At 47.2% G+C, this 19,383-nt stretch overlaps 1 protein-coding gene across 2 annotated transcripts in view; it reads left to right on the forward strand.

The window, feature by feature from the left end:
* Nucleotides 1-19,383, forward strand: part of PIP5K1B (phosphatidylinositol-4-phosphate 5-kinase type 1 beta) — a 412,487-nt gene that overhangs the window by 263,846 nt on the left and 129,258 nt on the right. The gene's annotated exons all lie outside the window — the stretch shown is intronic.

The raw sequence follows: 19,383 nt of genomic DNA on the forward strand, positions 1-19,383 counted from the left end.
CTTGGTTGCTCTTCAGACCTGAGGCCATGCATGAGCTGTGGGTACTGCCAGCAACTGATATATCTATACACATTTGATGATACAACTGGAGTAGGCTTATGCATCCTTACATCTAAGGCATGTGCATAAAACAGTTCTAAACCACTTTCTGCTGTAATTTTGTTTGGCTGTAGCTTGCCTTCCAACTACGGTCACGGGACACAGAAATGTATTTAAAATAGCTGAAAACAGTTTAAGGCACTTGTTATTATTAATTGTGTCGCGTTTCTGACAGAATTGTCGGCCTCCACTATTATTATGCATCAAGTCATGTGCCACTTTGAAACAGTGCATTCTGTGTGCCACAGTCTGACCACCCAAACACTTCCAGTGTGCCATGTGTGAGTGTTACTGTATAGGAAGTATTGTTAAAGAACACAGATTGTATAGAAAGGAGACTACAACAGATTAGCATTTTGTGCTGCTTGGTGCTGCCTCTGAGGCTCGTGGACACTAAATGGGTCCCATTGTCCGGCACAGGGCGAATGGCTTGAGTTAGGCTTGTTGCGCCGCTGATCTCATGTGCAGCTGCACTGAGAGGAAGATAGGGGTCGTGTTGAAGACATTGTCTGCTTTCCAGTTCTTTTGCATGTTTTTAAGCAAAAAAGAGAAACCTATACCACTCGCGACTTACCAGTGGCAACTTTACGTTACCAGAATCAAAGCTTATGAGGACAATGGAGCAAGCAAAAGATAGAGAAAGGACAGAAGAAGAAATGAAGGCAATCACAAACAGCAAAGCAATGAGAAATTACACAAATAGCAAGACCACAAAAATGCATTTGGCACGTGGGTATACGGTCTCCTGCTAGCCATCCCTTTATGAGAACATAATTGTTTGTACTGTTCTATAATTTAGTTTTTTAATAATATTTAACCGTTCTTGTCCTGTGAGTTCTTTTTTGATATGTGATTTTGTCTGGACTCCCATTTTGACACATGCACTGCAACTGTATCCCCACAACTGTAAAGCGCTCTGATATCCCTCGGGATCATAGTCGCGCTATATAAATAAATAATTGGGTTTAACATGACCAAGTTAGATCATGCTAAGCTTAAATCCACCCACGCGTATAGTCACGCCACAGTATAAATAAATATTAGTACAGACATGTTCCATTACCTTATTTTGAAATACAGTGTGTAGCTAATGGAATTGTCTCTCAACAGTTCTTAACGCTGTGGGAAACAGAACAAACACATCAGGAAGCTGCAGTATGTTTGTGTTGGGATATTGATCTTCTTTCATCGTCCATTTCCCACCGCACTAGTGCATTCTGTTCCTCGGTTTCAATATCTGGAATATGCACTGTGCCTGTGAATTGAACAGACAGCAGGCTGCTTGCTTGCTTTTTGGCAACTTAACATTGATCCATTGCATGTTATGGGAAATGAGTGTTTTGGAGTAGTTGTGTGTGTGTGTGTGTGTGTGTGTGTGTGTGTGTATGTGTGTGTCAGGGCAGACTAGCATCCCTAAGCCATGGATGCTTAAACTATCCAATGTTTATTCCTGGCATCCTTGAGCCACCCCATGTCAAACGTGAGTCATTCCGGACCTATATCAAGTCATGGGTTAATTATAGCACCTTTTGGGTATCCAAAGCCCTGAATGAGCCAAGGTCTTCTTGATTTATCCCACGAACGAGCGATACAGCTAGTTCTTGGACTACCTGAGTGAGTTTGGTCACCATGGAGCCATTACATGTCACGGGTTAGTGAGGGCACTCTTCAGGTATACTAAGGTATAGGCAAGCCTGGTTATTCATGAACTATTGCAAGTCATGTGTGAATTATAGCACCTTTCATGTTTCCCCAGCCCCGTATATAGCATTCTTGATTTATCACATGCCATGAGCGATACAGGCCTTAACTGAGCAACCTGAGGGGGGTCTGGTCACCACAGGGCCATTACAAGTCAAGGGTTTGGGAGGGCACTCTTCAGGTATACTAAGGTATAGTTGAGGCTGGTTATTCATGAGATATCACAAATCAGGGCACTGTTGAGCTTCATATGGCTGAGATACCCGCCACCCCCTCTCAACACAATCCCCAAGGATGGGAAACCGGAAACAGTTCTGAACTTTTGGAAGACGGGAGGGAGTGACCCTCCCGGCCGTATTTATTAAAATATGAAACAAAATTAAAACATTAAAATAACAGTTTCATATTATGTACAATTTCATTACCACATTGCGATGTTTGACTAACCTTAACATATTCTCTAATACAAAGGTTCTCCTAGCCGAACTAACATCCTACAAAACATTTAACTTGAAATTTTGAAATTGTACATCCTAACGTTTAAGGGCCAACGGCAAGGTCGTAACCGGTGTCAAGATCCCTAACCAGAAATATCCCCCTCACTTGTGAGGGGCGACCGCACAGAGGTGTACCTCGAGTGCAACTACCAATTTCCCTTGACTTGACGGGGGCCCCAATAAACTCGACGCCACTTAAAGGTCGTCCGAGGACTCGTGTGAGGAATCTAGAAGGTAGCGTAGACCCCCCCCCAAACCCCACACAACTTACCACATCTGCCGTCGCAGATGACCTGGCCCCGGGAAATTCTCCAGGAGGGGGCTGTAGCCCCTCCGACCCAGGAAGGGGCCTTGACCGCCTTTCCTTTCCTTTCGGCGGCCCATCCTTAGAAGGGACCGCCTTCCCCGTTGAGGGGCCGATGGCCACCTCCCTCGAGCGCTCCCATCCGTAATGGGTGACGCCCACTCATAGGGATCTTCCAATTAGTGCTCACCGATCATGACCTTACCGCCACAGGCCGGATAGTTACCGGCTATCCGGACCCCCCACAACACTCCTACCTAAAGGTCATGTCTTAAAGTCTTTAGCCAAGCTATACAGTCTCCTATGAGTAAGTCGTTCCCCACCCGGGACAAATGAACACCATCCCCCAAATACATACTGTCACCAGTAATACAACCATGCGAAATAGAATGCAGTGTACTGGAACGGAACAATCTACTCACTTTGTTATTAATTTTTCTTACTGAATGATTCAGAGCAGAAACAGAAATAGCCCCCCGCCATACTTTTCGTGGGATCATTTGTGACCATGCAATCGTGCACCCTGGAACTCTCCTCGCCAACCAACTTACAGTGGAAAGCATCGCCTCAAGAAGAAGTCGTCTACCAGTGGTGACCAAATCATTGCCCCCAAGATGTACTATGACTATAGACGGCGGTGACCTCGTCCGCCCTAGCAAACCCTCAAAATATGATTGAAACTGGTCAATACAGAGTCCGCCCTTTCCGTAGAAGGACACACTGTACCCGTATTCCCCAGCCACGTGAATCATGTCACCTGCTTTGAATACGTCCGCGGCACGCCTCACGTATGAGTGGCCCACGACCCACACCTCCTTTCTCACAGCCGGTGAAGTCTGACCGCTGGCCCGGTGTTGGGTCGACTGCATAGTCCGCCCCGCCTCGTAGGCTTGCGCAACTGAAACCAAACAAAAACAAGAAGCGTGAGTACATCATTACAGCTTCACAACATGTGCAACCGCACATACCTCTTATAACAATTGGAGGACCAACGCCCCACACGTTTAACTTGTTCAACATTCAGACCCCTGGCTGTAGCCTCTGTAGCAGCCCCTATCCGAAAGGAATGGGTCCCAAACTCGCCCGGGTTCAAGCCCGCAGCAGTAATCGACATCGCAAGCACCCGCTGAAACTGAAACCTCGTCAGTGGGGTGGCGTCAGCGTGTCTCAACAAGGTCCCCCCCCATGATGCCACCCTTTGTGCTAAATATTCCTCTACACAACTCACCGGGCACATGGAGGACCCGGGGATCCTTTGTATGATTATGCAATCACCCATCGCACCCTGATCGGTCTTGGACCTGACGAACGAGACAGTCATTGTCTCCCCTCTGATCTGAACGTGCTCTTGGCACAGTCCCCCCATCACGTCCTGCTTGTTCCTCGCCACTAGTTCGCTTACCCGCATAGCCCCATGGAATGCCAGCGTAAAAGCGGCTCGGAATAACACTGTTTCATACTGGGATGAACATGTTGCAGGGAGTCTAGATAATAACAGGGCCAACCTATCCAAACCTATCGGGCGCCTTTCATCTACTCTGCGACCCTCAAGGCGTTGCCACCCACGTAGCGCTTTTTGCACAACGAAAGACGCTGTCGGGTCCTGGATCCCATGAGCCCTAGCCACAAAGGAAATGGCGGCCCGGTGCCTCTGGGCCGTAGCCACTGATTTGCCTGCCTGACGTAAAGACAGCAAGAATTTTACTACCAACTCCTCCTGGCCCCAAAGCTCCCCTCTAGCCGCCCCCAAAAAGGCCCAATAGGAACGGAACGCCCCTTCATATGCCTTCCTCGTCCTGGGTGCTAAACTCTCTCCCACGAGGTTCTGTAATTCGGGGCACCGAGAGACCAGAGAGCTTCAGGAAAGGGTGCTGCCACCGGGTCCGCTGTGGGCAGAAAACCCCAGAAGGCCTGCATACGAAAACGAGAAAGCGCATCAGCCGCCTGGTTCATCACACCCGGGACATGTCTCGCCTTAAATAGTACATTCAATTGCATACACAATAACACAATTTCCTTGAGCAATCTCAGAATCCATTTGCATCGTGCTGCCTGGCTATTGATACACTCAACAACGGTCATGTTATCAGACCAGAATACCACAGAGTGATCTCTGAACCCCTCGGGCCAAGTTCTCAGGGCCACCAGAATGGGAAAAAGTTCTAGGAAAGCAATGTTACTTGTCAGACCACTATCATGCCACCATGACGGCCATTTTTGTGCTGACCACTGAGTGCCGAATATGGCACCAAAACCAATGCTCCCTGCCGAATCTGTCCACAGCCCCAGCTCCTCAGAGGACACGGCCGGTTTGTTCCAGACAACTCGACCATTGAAATCCGCCAGAAATGCCAACCAAATGCGCATGTCCTGGCGAACCTCTGCCGAGAGCCTTGTGCGATGATGACCCTCCTTCAGGCCGACCATGGCTTGAGCGATCGAGCGAGAAAAGGGGCGGGCCATCGGTATAACTCTCAGGGCAAAATTCAACTGTCCCACCAATTGCTGTAATTGATGTAGCTTAACCTTAGACTCATTTATACACATTTGCAGGGATGCCCTGAATCTTAACACTTTGTCGCCTGGTAAACGAAAACAACCTTCTTCGGAATCGAGCTCGATCCCCAGAAACTCGAGGCAAGTCGAGGGACCCACAGTCTTACCTGGTGCCAATGGCACGCCAAACTGATTCATCAAGACACAAAATGCAGTCAAAGCCTGTCCACATTCCGGATCCCCGGCTGCCCCCAGAAACAAAAAGTCATCGAGATAATGCATAACATGTTGAAACCCCGTCTTCTTTGTGAAGACCCATTGCAGGAAGCAACTGAACTTTTCGAAATATGCACACGATATAGAGCACCCCATCGGCATACACCTATCCATGTAATAGTGACCCTGAAACATGAAACCAAGGAGACGCTGATCGTCTGGATGTACCGGGAGCAACCGGAACGCTGACTCGATATCAGATTTTGCCATCAGCGCACCGGGCCCCAGGCGATTCAATATGGCTACGGCCTCATCGAAGGATGCGTACCGCACTGAACACACTTCCGGGTCTATCGCATCGTTTACTGAAAGACCACGTGGGGCTGATAAATTATGTATCAGCCGAAACTCACCCGGGTCCTTCTTGGGGACCACCCCTAAAGGGGAACAAACAAAGTTAGCAACTGGTGGCACATTAAATGGACCGGCGACTCGACCTCGAGCCGCCTCCTTCCCGATCTTTTCCTGTACCACGGTCGTATGCTGTAAGACCGATATCTGGTTTTTACATTTTGCTATACCCTGAAACTCCCCCACTGGGATGCGGAAACCATATGAAAATCCGTTCCGTAACACCCCAGCGGAAGCGTGATCCGGGTATTCGCTGAGCCAGGGAATCATTGCCATGGTATCAATCGGAGTAGGTAAAGGCGCCCCTCGGACTATGTCAGACCTGTTTGGCGCCTCCTCTACCCCCGTTATCACCCGTTTTGGCTCTGCACATGGACTCAGGATGGGATGATTGCCCACACCCCCCACATTTGTGCCTAAATTTGCATGACCCCTGAGGCCTAGTACATTTCCCCCTGTTAAAGTTCCAACAAACCCCCCTTTTTCCTGTGTTGCCGGTTGGCCTCGAGTGATTGTCGTTACTCGTACCTGATCGAAAGGGCGTCCCCGCATATTGGCGGGAGGATTCACCAACGTTACTCCCTACCAATGGCACCTTCAACATACCCGAATCCTCCATTTTGGACCAGGACACAGAATCATAACAATCCCAAGTTAAGTTTTTATCATGCTCCTTCGCTTTTCTGAAAATATTATCGTAACAAAACCAATGATTGCCCTCGTGAGATACTGAATACCCCATGATCCGTGACTGATAAATCGGCAATTCGGGCAGCAACTCGGGCCTACGTTCACCCAAGATGGATGTAAAAACCCCCCATGCTTTGCCCCAATTACCAATGTTTTCATTTACCTTAAAGGCGGCCATCTTTGCGCGCCAAACACTCGGATGCATGAGCTCCTTCTGGCTCTTAACATGCTCCATCTCATAATGATCGGTAAGCAACGAGAAGATGTTTATATACTCCCCTGCCCATATCTTCTCCTTGATAGCCAGAGGGACATGTTGACCCAACTTTTCCCTTCGAGAGGGAGCCGACTCATCCCTTGCTATCGGCAATGGCCGCTTACCTGAACCGGAAGCTGTATCTGCGACTGGACCTGACCCAGGTGGTTTCTCTACTGCCGCAGCCGGCGATGGTGCCTTCGTCGCTTCCCTTGTTTCCCGCAGCTGCTTCATCAACACCTGCACGTCGTCAGCCGTGGCGCCCTTGCTACCTTTTCCCAACCACGCTGCTAATTGTGCTGCCAGCTCGGGCGGCATATCCTCCCCGGACACGGGGGTGACCACCACGGGAATCGGATTCCCTTCCTCCGGCACAGGAGTGGGTGCTTCGAGTGGGGTACAGGGAACTGGGACGTCTCCCCCAGCTGCTCCCCTTCTGGGCCTCTTGCCTTTTCCTCCTGGAGCTGCTCCTGCCAGAGGACGTTTCGGCCCCCCTTCCTCGTCTTTCTCCGCCATTCGCTTCTTTAGGTCGGTCACCTCCTTCATGAGAACACGCAGCATCTGGTCGGTAGTCATTCGCTTTCCCGCCTTCTTAGGCATTCTCCGACAGAGTATCTGCAAAACAAACAAGAAAGATTACAACGCTCAAAATTGGCTCTTCGTTCCGTCTCGAGCTCACGTGCAGCGAGGTGGTGCAGCTTCAGAGCACAGGAACAAGAGGATGCTTCCTTGGCTTGTTGCTCCTTTTATCCGTCTTCAGGGCGGGCGTAAACCCGCCCCGGCCTGCCCCGGGGGCGTGGCCCGGCCGCGTCAGTGTCTAGGCCAGCCCACTCCAGGGCGGGAAAAAGGTGCGCCCCGGCTACGCCGCTTCGGGCATACCAGCCGAGACTCGCCTCCCGCCCAAGATGGCTTCCCGGGGGGATCGTGGTACTCTGCCATACGTTCGGGGGGACCGAATGGTCGCCCCTTTCCACAAGTAATGGGTAAGTCAGGGCGCCCTGCTAGTACTCTACCTGCAGTGAGTGTTATTCCAACAAGGAAAAGATATGGGGGTTCTGAGAATGTGATGTGTAGCAACTTTTAGATTCAAGGGGATGATGGCAGTAATTGTGCAAGTGTAATTGGATTTCCACATTTGCAAATGTAAGCTGTCTGAAAGCACCAAATATGTGAATTAATCGAAAGCTTTCCGTGCAGAATGATTATGGCGGAAGCCATTGCCACATTTCAGGGACAGCCGGGCTTAATGCAATATGTACCTTCACTGCACAAGCACTGCACAAGGTTTCTATTACATTTTCACAGAAAGCCAGATTATCACTTACTGTGATTTATGTTGAGCCCTTTGTGTTGTGCCCATGCTATTATGTTTATTTACCTTTTTGTGATTTGCTTACACGGAGAACAGGAAACGTAGTGTGACCCTTGAAGGCTGGTCCCGATTGTATTGCAATAGAGGGCACATATGAAATTCTGTTCTCTCTTGGAGATCTGTTTTTTGGCTATCAAGTATACATAAGTCAAACAAAAGAAAAGAAACAAAGTATTATCTGCATAGATGAACTCCCCTAAGAAATCACTGTGCTCACCAAACCACAGAACAACTTATGAACCCCTTTAAAGGGTCCTCCTCCTTGACCAGAGCCCCTGCTCTGACACTAAGTCGAAGAGCTGAGATGGGGTGTTGTATTCTGCCCGCAGTGCATCTTCCATGTCAATGCAGATGTCAAAAAGATACATTTGCAACTATCAAAGCTCTGAGAAATTTCTACCACTCTGTTCACACTGATACGTAGCTTTATTTAACCACAGTAGCACCGGAGGCCCAAGAATAAATCTGATGTGAGCTGAAAAGAGTGCAAAGCATATAACCTAAAAAACACACAAAATCAAGTATGTCCTAAAAACACTTCAATGGCTCTACTGCCATCTAGGATCAAGATCAAGGCCCTCCGTGCCATTCACAGAACATTCTGGAGCAGGACCCATGCATCCTGCAGAAGTTAAGCCCTTGCTATTTGCTGAACAGGACAGCGTCCCCCAACCAGGACACTGATTTTAGCTGAGAAAATCCACCAACAAACATTACACCGCTACGATATGGTATCAGGGTACTGGGTGCATGAGGCCCAGAGCTATGGATCACCATTATCCGTCCCTGACAGCCTTACCCATCTACCTCGTTTTTTAGGTCGAGCCTGGGCAGTGTATGCGCTGTTCTGCGAGGCAGGGTGTTTTCGAGTATGGGCTTGAATCTCTGCCCATATTTTTCATTGGCTTGTGTCATTGTCCTTCATTAATAGGTTTGTTAGTCCCTCCTTAGTACCGCCTTGTCTTCATTTGTAACCTCCCATGAGGACTGGCCCTTTTACTTCAGTTGTTAAACAGTATGTCTTATTTAGTCTGTAAGCACTAGTTTCTATAATGTGTTTCCCCTACTGCAGTCATGACATACTTTCCTGCAACTTTTAGCGCCTAATATGCGCATTCACTTTCCAAGCAGCCAGGGACAGTGGCGGCTGAGGTCTCGCATTTACAAGAGTTTGAGCTATTGGCATTGTAAATGACAATGCCTTTTATTTATGTGTTAATTATCAAAACAGATATATGAAAGACATTGTCATTTACAATGCCAAAAGCTTAAACTCTCGCAAATGTGAGACCTGTTGCATTGCAAATGCTTGTATGAAGATGCTGAAAAGCGAACTTGCCCTCCTTCATTTCTAAAACCTCATCCTATTACTAACCTGGAGTACTCTCCCCAAATACTTCACTCCCCCAGAAAAACTGAACCTGCAAGACCTTAGTTAATTTCATTAACAGCTCATTAAAGTCATTTTGGGGCACATATTCACTTCTGTTTTCTTTTCCTCCGCGTATGTACCCATTAAAGAAATTCCTGGAAGCATCTGCATGGCTACCAGTAAATTTGGTGCTGTGGAACACACCACATATTAATAAAGTACTAATGAATTCAAGTGCGAGCCTTATCTGTTACTTGAACTTTTTGCTGGAAACCCTAAAATATGTGCTGTGCAAATGTTCACAGGGCGCAGATCTAACTAAATGTGCCTCTGCGTGTGGTACATTAAAGAACAATGAGGTGTCAATCTTGAAAAGCGGTGACATTACCAGCTGTTTGCAGACATATGCAACGAGACTGGGCAGATATCAGACAACTGCAGTGTTTTTCAGTTTCGGCCTCCACTGCAAACCATTCAGTGGTCTGCAGACGGATATCTGGCCCAAGGAAATTGGACACCAAGAGTGAGGAGTCTTTCTTTCGCTCTGACAACATTAAGGAACTTTGGGCCAGATGTATCAAAGGGTTTTTCCCATTCTGTGCCTATGGGGAAATGTGTTGATACAAATGGCCCAGGGACGCAAACACAGATGCGCTGTCAAGGAGGGTACTTAATTAAATGTGAAGGTTGGCAAATCTGGAAACGACTCTACAACCTCTCTCAAAGTAGCTGGTATTCAGTGCTGTAGCAGCAGTGTCATGAACCTTACTGCAAGCAAGGAAAATAGGCCTGCTGCCAAAGCTGGGTAGTTAAATGCAACCATAACTTGGGTGCAGAGGGCCCCTCGCCACTGGGCCCCTGTGCCTGCTGTGCTACTGACACTTACACTTTTGCTGGTATTGCTTGCCAGCCTCCTTAAATTCTTGGACTTGGAACTTTGCAAAGAGACGTACAGAAAAGTATAGTGTTCACCACTCTTTGCGAAACCAACTGGGAGTGGCCCCAGCTCCTGGCTAATGGGACAAGTGCAAGCTTCCGGCCCTGCTTGCCCTGCCGCAGGTTTACAAAAGAGATCTGTTTCATTTGCCTTCGCCCCAGGACTTTTCCCGGAGGACTTGAGGCCCCTCCCAGACCGTTCCCTGCTTGTTAGCGGCACAGTAGGTCTAGTTCACTGCTGGGTCGATCTTGTCACACTCTCAGATGAGATCAGCGTCCAGCCCCTGCCTGCCCACTGAAAGCGAACATGTGACATGTGCAGTTTTCTGGTGAGATAAGGGTAGCCTGCTGTTTGTGTTTTCACGGGCTCCATAGCAGTTGCAGGGAGCGTGTCTGTATGGGGGAGTGCTGATTTGTTACCATGGATTTCTTTGTAGCACGCTCTTGCTTTGTTGTGGAATTCCATTTGGGTGTTGCTGTTGGCAGTGTGTTCAGGGATCTTGAACTGTGAAGCACAGTAAAGCAGATTCCTGTTGGTAAAACTCTGATATGTCTTCCATTTTTTCCTTCGACCCAGCCCACTTCAGGCATTTAATTCTTTAGTATCAAGGCCTCTGAGAGTACCGTTTAATCTATAATAACAACTTTTTCCCAGCAGTAATAACTACAGATAGCAAAATTGCAGTGGGATAGTTGACGTGGCATGCTGTCCACCAAATGTTTAAAGCCCGTGAGGAGTAGCAAGAAAGTATAGACAAATAAAATGAAAAATCACATCAGCCATTGTGAGTTAGAATTTGGCTCCTTCTAACTGAGTGCACAAATGTCACTTTTCATGACTCGCATCCTGTTTATGCAAGATTTAAATAAGAAGAAAATTGCTGACATCCGAAAATATAATAAATAGACCTGATAAGTGGTTAGCTTAAGGTACAATTCTTTGATGCAAGGGTTGTTACTACGGGTCAAGGGGACTGGTGTTCAGCTAGTGCTTAATTTGAGCCAGTGGTTTCAAGTGTTCGGCGTCATCACTTAATTCTTAGCACCGGCGCTCTTTACAGTCTTCTACCTGGTGATGCTTTCTACCAAATGTGGGTATGAGCACAACAACAGCTGTTTATTAATCTTATATACATTAGCCTTCCCTAATACGTGCCACCCAAGCCATTCTTTGGGGGCCTTGAATAGCATATGAATTGTCGCACTTGTAGGAGTGCGATGGTTAGCAGTTGTGTTGGTACTGTAATTGGCAGAGTTTGTAGGTGCAATGGATGGTGCAAGCTGCGGAGTCCTCCTGACGAGGATCCTGGCACTTATTGTTTTACAAGTTAACCACTGTTCAGTGAAGCAGTTACTATGGAAAGTAGCTAGGACGCTGCTTGTGCCTCCATGGTACCATGTGTGGCCTCCAAAGAGATACACTTCTTTTGAACCAACAACCTGTGCTAGATGAAACCACAGTAGCCTTCCCATGGCTTACAGTAGTCATCATATGGCTTACAGTAGTCTTCATATGGCTTACAGTAGCCTTCATATGGCTTCCAGTAGCCTTCATATGGCTTACAGTAGCCTTCATATGGCTTACAGTAGCCTTCCCATGGCTTACAGTAGCCTTCATTTGGCTTACAGTAGCCTTCCCATGGCTTACAGTAGCCTTCATATGGCTTACAGTAGCCTTCATTTGGTTTACAGTAGCCTTCCCATGGCTTACAGTAGCCTTCATATGGCGTATGGTATTAACATTTGGACCAGGATCTGCATTTGCTCAACTGTTGCAAAAAAGCTAATTTCCTTTAAATTCAAAACGGGATTTAGGCAGCAAGAGCATAGAGACTTGTCATGGCCTGTGCAACCTTTCAAATTATGGCTGATACTAGCGAAGATTCCCCCCCCTTTCCTGAACTGGCCGACTAATGGCAGCCTGCACAAGGTGCCTACGTGGGTACCTCTCCTGTTAGAGAGGTAGAGCCGGCCACATTTCAAGCATCCCATTGTGCCCACATCTGGAAGATTCGTCATCCTACTTTGCCAGGTGTCATCATTGTGTTGGTCAATGAAGAGGAGATAGGTTTTGTTGTTTGGTTTAGTGGTGTGAACTATGCATAAGGTTGCATGAGCTATAGTGCTTTGCTATTTGATGGAAATATACTTTGCCTAGGGCTTTGCTATTTGCTGTTTGAGGATGGTTGCCCCTTGTCTGGCCGGAAGTAGCAGTAGTGTTAAACAGACCTGTTCGCTAGCCATCTAGCCGCAGAATTGGGCTGCTTGTTGGTGTTCCATCAGTGCGATCCATCAGCCGCCATGTTGCTATCCGCGTTCCCCACTCATGACTACTTCACACTCTTACCAGTAGTGCTGTCTCATCACGTGAAAACTTTAGAGAAACTTTTCTCGCACTGTGGTTGACAAATGACACATGAGCATCTTAAAAGCAATCTCAATTTATTCACGCGCAGACCCTATTTTGTAATCTGCTGTGGTGTGGGTGTACACATGGGAGAGAGGGTGGTAAACTTGACACATACATAGCAATTTGGGAGAGAGAATTGCTTCTATGAACAGGCAGCTAGCCCTGCTGAAAAGAAATACGCGGCCGGGGCGTAATTACACCTATTGACTCGTTGTTGCTGTTCAAATGCTAATACAATTCCAGTAGCATTTTAACACAGATTAGAAGCTATTGCTTTGGCACAGCGACAGTAGGCACGGAGCAATTACCCCATGCTGCGCTGCCCGCTGCAGTGCCCACCACGGGCTGCATCTGACTGCTATTGCATTAGCAAAGAACATTGTGAGCTTGCTGGAGGAAACACCGCGATAACCTTTTGAGCAGGCCCATTTTCCCACAAATATGATAGAGTGGTTTCCAGCCAGGCCTAGCAGCTCTCTAGATAAATAGGTTTTCAGTAATAAAAGAGAAAGCCTTTTCAATCTCGGCGAGCTGACTCACGGCCGCGTCATCGCACAGCGAGGGGCGCCGGGCTGTTATTTAAAGGGCCCGTGGCTTTACACGTGCTTGTTGTGTGCTTTCAGTGTTCCTTGTGTGTGTGTGTAATGTTACAATTCTTCCCTGCGGCTTTAAAGTGGGCAGTCGCTCTGAAGAAAAGCCTGTCAGCGCTTTGGCATTCTGGGATGCGGGGTCAATGGCATAAGACGGAGTTTAGTTGCATCGGTGCACCTTATCGATTGGCGCGTTGTATAATAAAGATCAGATTACGCCCCAAGATTAATTCTGCAGTTTAATTAAAACGCGCAGTGATTCAGCATCCTGTAGAAACCAGGGATGCTAAAAGAGCCTCAGTGGCTGAGCTCCAAAAAGAAACTTACAGAGCAATCAGCAGACTGATTTCTCTTTCTCAAAGCCTTCGATTCAGCGCTCCCACCGCCGAGCTTCAAATACTATGATTGTTCTTGGCCTTCGAGACCTTCTGACTGCACATGGCTGCATGTTATGTTATCAGAGTATTTATTGTGTGCTATTCACCAGTGAGGGTATCCAGGCTCTATGTAGCAGGTGTGTGAGACCAGCCCTGGGGGTTTACTTTTAAAGCCAAGTCTTCTGCTTCTTGCTCAAGTTTTAAAAAAAAAGCGCATGAGGATGTGATGGTGTGTGCCAGGTTGTTCCAGGCTTCAGGTATGAGAAGGCGCAGCTTCGCTCCTTCTGAAGTCTCACCCCTAGCCGAGGTCATTGGAACCAGAGGGACAATGAGGGTAGAAACTGTTAAACTTTCTATCCCGATGGTTGGACACAGCCTTCTGGTCGCCTTGCGCCACAGCCATGAAAATAAGGGCACCAGGAAAGATAGAGCAGTGCGGTTGACTTTTTGTGGGAGAGGGGGGGATCGCCAAATTCTTGAACTAGTATCACCCTCACCCCCCAAAACAGTGAATGAATTTTCGGCATCTAAAGCCAAAAGTTACGTATGCAATTTCATACCCATTCAACCCTGCAACACAGCTGTTGATGCAGGTCCAACTATAGCTGATGCCATTACTGGTAGTGACAGAAGACCTTACCTGACCTTTGGGACTTAGAAGCCCTGGACACCCCTTTTAAAGGCAGAGCAGCAAGAGAAGATAACAAGCATTGGCATAGCCAATAGGTCTCGCTTTTGTGACCTTCTAAGTATTTAGTTATGCAGCACAATATCCTTGGTGCAACCACATCAACTGTTGCATGGCTAAACACTTCAAGGTCCCAAAGGCGAGACCTATTGGCTATGCCAATGCTTGGTGTGGTTGTGTGTGTGGTTGTGTGTGTGTGTGTGTGTGTGGTTGTTTGTGTGTGTTTGTGGGTGTGGTGGGTGTGGCTGCAGTTGTGTGTGGATGTGTGGTTGTGTGTGTGTGGTTTTGGTTGTGAGTGTAGTTGGGGTTGTGTGTGTGGTTATGTGTGTGGTTGTGTGGGTTGTGGGTGTGTGTTGTGGTTGTGTGTTTGTGTGTGTGTGTTGTGTGGGTTTGTGGTTATGTGTGGTTGTGTGTGGTTGTGTGTGTGGTTGTATGTGTGGTTGTGTGTGTGGTTGTTTGTGTGATTGTGGGTGTGTTTGTGGGTGTGGTGGTTGTGTGTGTGATTGTGTGGTTGTGTGTGTGGTTGGGTGTGCTTGTGTGTGGGAATGTGTGGTTGTGTGTGTGGTTGTGTGTTTGTGTGTGTGGTTGGGTGTGCTTGTGTGTGTGAGGATGTGTGGTTGTGGGTGTGGTTGTGTGTATGTGTGATTGTGTGGTTGTGTGTGTGGTTGTGTGTGTGGTTGTGGTTGTTTGTGTGGTTGTGTGGGGTTGTGTGTGTGGTTGTGTGGTGGTGGTGTGTGTGGGTGTGGTTGTGTGTGGGGGTTGTGTGTGTGGTTGTGTGGTCTGTGTGTGTGGGGTTGGGTGTGGTTGTGTGTGGGGGGGTGTGTGGTTGCGTTTGTTTGTGGAGCTGTGTGTGGTTGTGTGTGGTTGTGTGTGGCTGTGGTTGTGTGTGGTTGTGGTTGTGTGTGGTTGTCTGTGTGTGTGGTTGTGTGTGTGTGTGTTGTGGGTGTGTGACAGTAATACTAAAAGTATCTCAAAAGAAAGGAACACAAACATCGAGTTTGTGTAAAGAGAAAGCAGGTTGTAAGTCAAACGGGCAGCAGAAAAGCATTAACACAACAACATGTTCTTTGATGTTTGATGTTCTTTTAATGAAAACATCAGAGGGGCGCCGCAAAAGTGATTGTGGGCGAAATTGAGCGCAGGCGCTTAATGAGCATGACGAGGTTTGCTCTTCTCCTAAGCGCGCCCATGCACTGCAAGCTTTAGCCGGCGGTAGCATTTTTTGAAGCCCTCTTTACTTAAGGTCTGGCCAGATCAGCGCAAGCGCTGGGTCAGGCGAGACCTAAAAAGGAACCGGGCAGTGATACACTGCAGGAGGCAGGAGCCCAGGTTTTAGTGTGATAGAGACTTGGCTAGGCATTGAATTTGGACAAAGTAAAGAGTGGAAATTGGAGGAGAAAATGACATGTTAGTGGATACATTTATATAGTGCTCTTAACATTTCTTTAGGTGCTTGGAACCCCATTGATAGGCAATAGCCCAGCAGGTAAGATTGTATGTGAACAAATGAGTATTCAGGGCTGATTTGGACCTGAATAGGATTCTGTGCAATCTGAAATGGGTGGATTAGTTTCGTTGGCACATCGAAGTAAAATGAGCTGGTGCAATCCTGGTAGAAATTGACCAAATTGAGAAGGTGCCACACATTCACCAGACAAGAAAGCAGTGGGGGCTGGTAGGGAACCGGGGTAAGGGAGTGGGGGTATGTAAAACAAAAAAAAGTATCTTTTGCACATCTCTCATCGGAAGCTAAGAAGCTGCAGGAAGCACCCAGGACACAGGCTCCCCTGAGCCAATCACAACGCTGCAATGCAGCCTTGTGATTGGCCTGAGCGCCCTAAATCGGCACTCAGATGGTGACCGGGAGCCTGTGCATATTGCCCCCTAGACTGTCCATTGAAGCCTGGTGGGGAATATGCAAAGTGTGCATGGCTGCTTGGCTGGCCGAAAACAGCCGGCCAAGCAATCATGCGCACTTAGTGTGCAAAGTCCTCTCCTCCTCCCACCCAGAGCCCCCAGCACTGCCCTGCCGTAACCCAGGCCACAGCCACCAAAAATAAAATTATAATAACCTTGTTATTATCGTTTTATTCCCTTTTCACTACTCTATGAGCAGTGGAGCGATGCACCCCCTCCTTAGCTGAGGATCCGCCACTGCAAGAAGGATGACATATGTTTTGGCAACAAGCTCAAAATTAGATTTTCATCAAGAGATTGTAATTTTGGAAAAAATTTAAAGTTTTATAGTCAACGTGAGTCCAGTAAACCGGCCAAATATGCATGGAAACCAAACTCATCCAGTGTAAGTTCCCAAGGTGCCCCTTTGATTCAAAGAAGTTGCACTCCGTTATATTCAGGCTAGCTGGAACTTGCTGTTGTGCAAGCAGGCCTTCATATCCTTGAGGTAAGACAGCAGAGGATGTACATTTATTGGGATTTTATCTAAATTGATGATGATATGGGTAGTATCGTCTGTATAGAATTGTACATATGAATTCGAGCCCTTAATGAGAGGAAGAGGACCTTCAACCTGTCAACCATAGACCACTCCCGAACTACTGCTGGAAAAAGAAGGGACTCAAAAGTGCCTCCTTGTACATAAGCAAAGAAGCACTTTAGGAGGTGACTATCAGGTTGGTGGCAGGGTGATTCATACTGTGGGTACAGCCTTTTGTTCTATCTCATCGGTGGATTCAACTGACCTTCCCGATGTTAATGCATTGCAATTCCTAGTAATGCGAGGCCTTTTACTGCTAAAAGAGTTGTATGCTAATTAAATGGTATGGAGATGTTGCCCCAGATCTTGGGTGTGAAATGGAGAAGGTTATCGATTTTTTTCCTTCTACGCTTCTCCACACTCCTGGTGTCCTCACTGTGGGTCTCCTAAGAACCACTGGCAAATTTTTCAGATAGATAGGGTGCCAATGATGATGGCTTTGTGGATAATGCAGCTTGCCTTGAAGGTGCTGCAGGGTGTTGAGGACAGCCGGGGTGGTGATGTGGTCATAAAGAAAATTGGATATTGTCTACAAATTCGACATCTCTTTTGTAAACTTCTATTTTGGGGTAGTGCACAGAGCTTTGAGACAACCTTGTAAAAAAAAAATCCCACCATCCGATCATTTTCTGAATAAATATTGGCTAATAAGCAGGTGGCTTCCATCGACTACCAGGCTATCCCTTGTTCATAATCTAGAAGTAAACTGCCCATTCAGTTCTTGAATTGACACTCAAGGCACTCACCTTGTACTGAATGCAGACCAAAACCGATCGGAAGAATAGGGAGAGGATGTTAACGATGTGTACCTGTTTTCAAGGCAATAAGTGGTACATTTCATGGGCATTTCAATACTTGCTAATCTGTTGCTCGTCTTCAAGCAAGAACACACGTGCCTTCCTTCATGTATTCTGAGCAAGAACTTGCTGCGAAAAATCAAACAAAATGACATTTGTGATTCTCCTTGTCCATCCATCTTTTGAAACTGACTCTATACACTTATTTTATTTATTAATTTGAAACTTTTATAGAGCGCGAAAAAGACCCTTGCAGGTATCAGAGTGCTTTACAGTCAAAGAGTATAATTAAATCATACATTAAAGATATACCAGGATCATAGTGCATAGCAACAGAAAGCAAACGAAAACAAATCAAAAAGATGTGGAACAGGAGCGGCCTGATGATTCATGGTATTACAATATTGATAAGCATGTCAAATAAAAACATCACTGAGCATATAAAAAGAGAGGAAGTAAGGTTGACCAAATCCAGTTTAATAGCCAAACATTTGTGCGTGTTTTTTAGGTCTCGCCTACGCAGCGCACATGCGCTGTTTAGGAAGAGACCTCTTGGAATGGAGTCGCTTTTTCGGGCAAAAACGTGCACGTGTTGCATTACTTTCAATCGCAACGCGTGCACGTTTGGCGCTTCCCTTGCGGGAGCGAGCTTTAGCGACATATGTTTGTAATTATCTGGTGCCCCTTCTCACTCCCGCAAGGAAAACGCTGTGTGTGTGTGCGTGCGCGCACCACTACGCGCCTGCGCCCAGTCTTATCTTGTTAGGTATGTTTTTGTAGCGATGCATGTCGGCCGCGCTTCTAAGCACCTCGTGGGTGGTACATTATGATCTGGAAAATGAGCTCCGTGATAAAAACAGTAAGTAACCTACTGACCAAGCCACATAAAATGCAGTATGGTGACTTTCACTGTACACGTTCTTTGCAGCGGGCACATAACCCTCTGTGCCACTTAGTCATAAGTGGAAAGAAACTGCCACCAGCCAAAACTCGTTCTGTCTCCAGCAGGAACATTAGTCACAAGTTATCTTGGCATTTTTATTGTTGCCTCGAAAACTTCAGGACGGATTAGGAACTCCGAAGCAGGTGCTTTATTTTTTTTAATCCGTGTCAGTTCTAAACACGGCTCCCGCTCCCCATAACCCCAAGCTGAGCAGGGGCTGATGATGCACAGAATTTAGACTGCACTTGTGGGTGCGGTTTGGTCTCCGTTGTAGGGAATTGGAAGCCTTAAGTGCTGTGGGGGCTGAAGCAGCAACGGAGATGTGTTATAAACACCGGATTTGCTCAACTCTGCCTTTCCTGACAACCTCTCGAGATCTCGGAAGCATCAAGCAACTCGATAGAGAAAGGTACCGTTTCTAGATTTCGTTGCAAGCACTTTCCAGGGGTCTCATTAGTGTTAAGCATTGCTGGGGCGGTCTGTCTTTACGCCGAGCAGACACACAGCCAGTGACGCGCTTTGCCCGCATTGCGTGCTCTGTGGATCCCGTGCCCAGTTTACACTCGGCCCGGTTCTTGCACCTCACTCCCTTCCGGCCCTCACGTGAAATTATCAGGCACCCCAAGATATTCACAGAGTCTCCAAATCTCTTGAGTTCACCCGTGCCAAATTTGAGCAGCTCACCCAGGCCATGTGTTTTTTTTTTTTATTAATGTTTTTGATCTCTGGTT

This window comes from Lissotriton vulgaris, chromosome 3_1, assembly GCF_964263255.1.
Source record: "Lissotriton vulgaris chromosome 3_1, aLisVul1.2, whole genome shotgun sequence".
NCBI lineage: Eukaryota > Metazoa > Chordata > Amphibia > Caudata > Salamandridae > Lissotriton > Lissotriton vulgaris.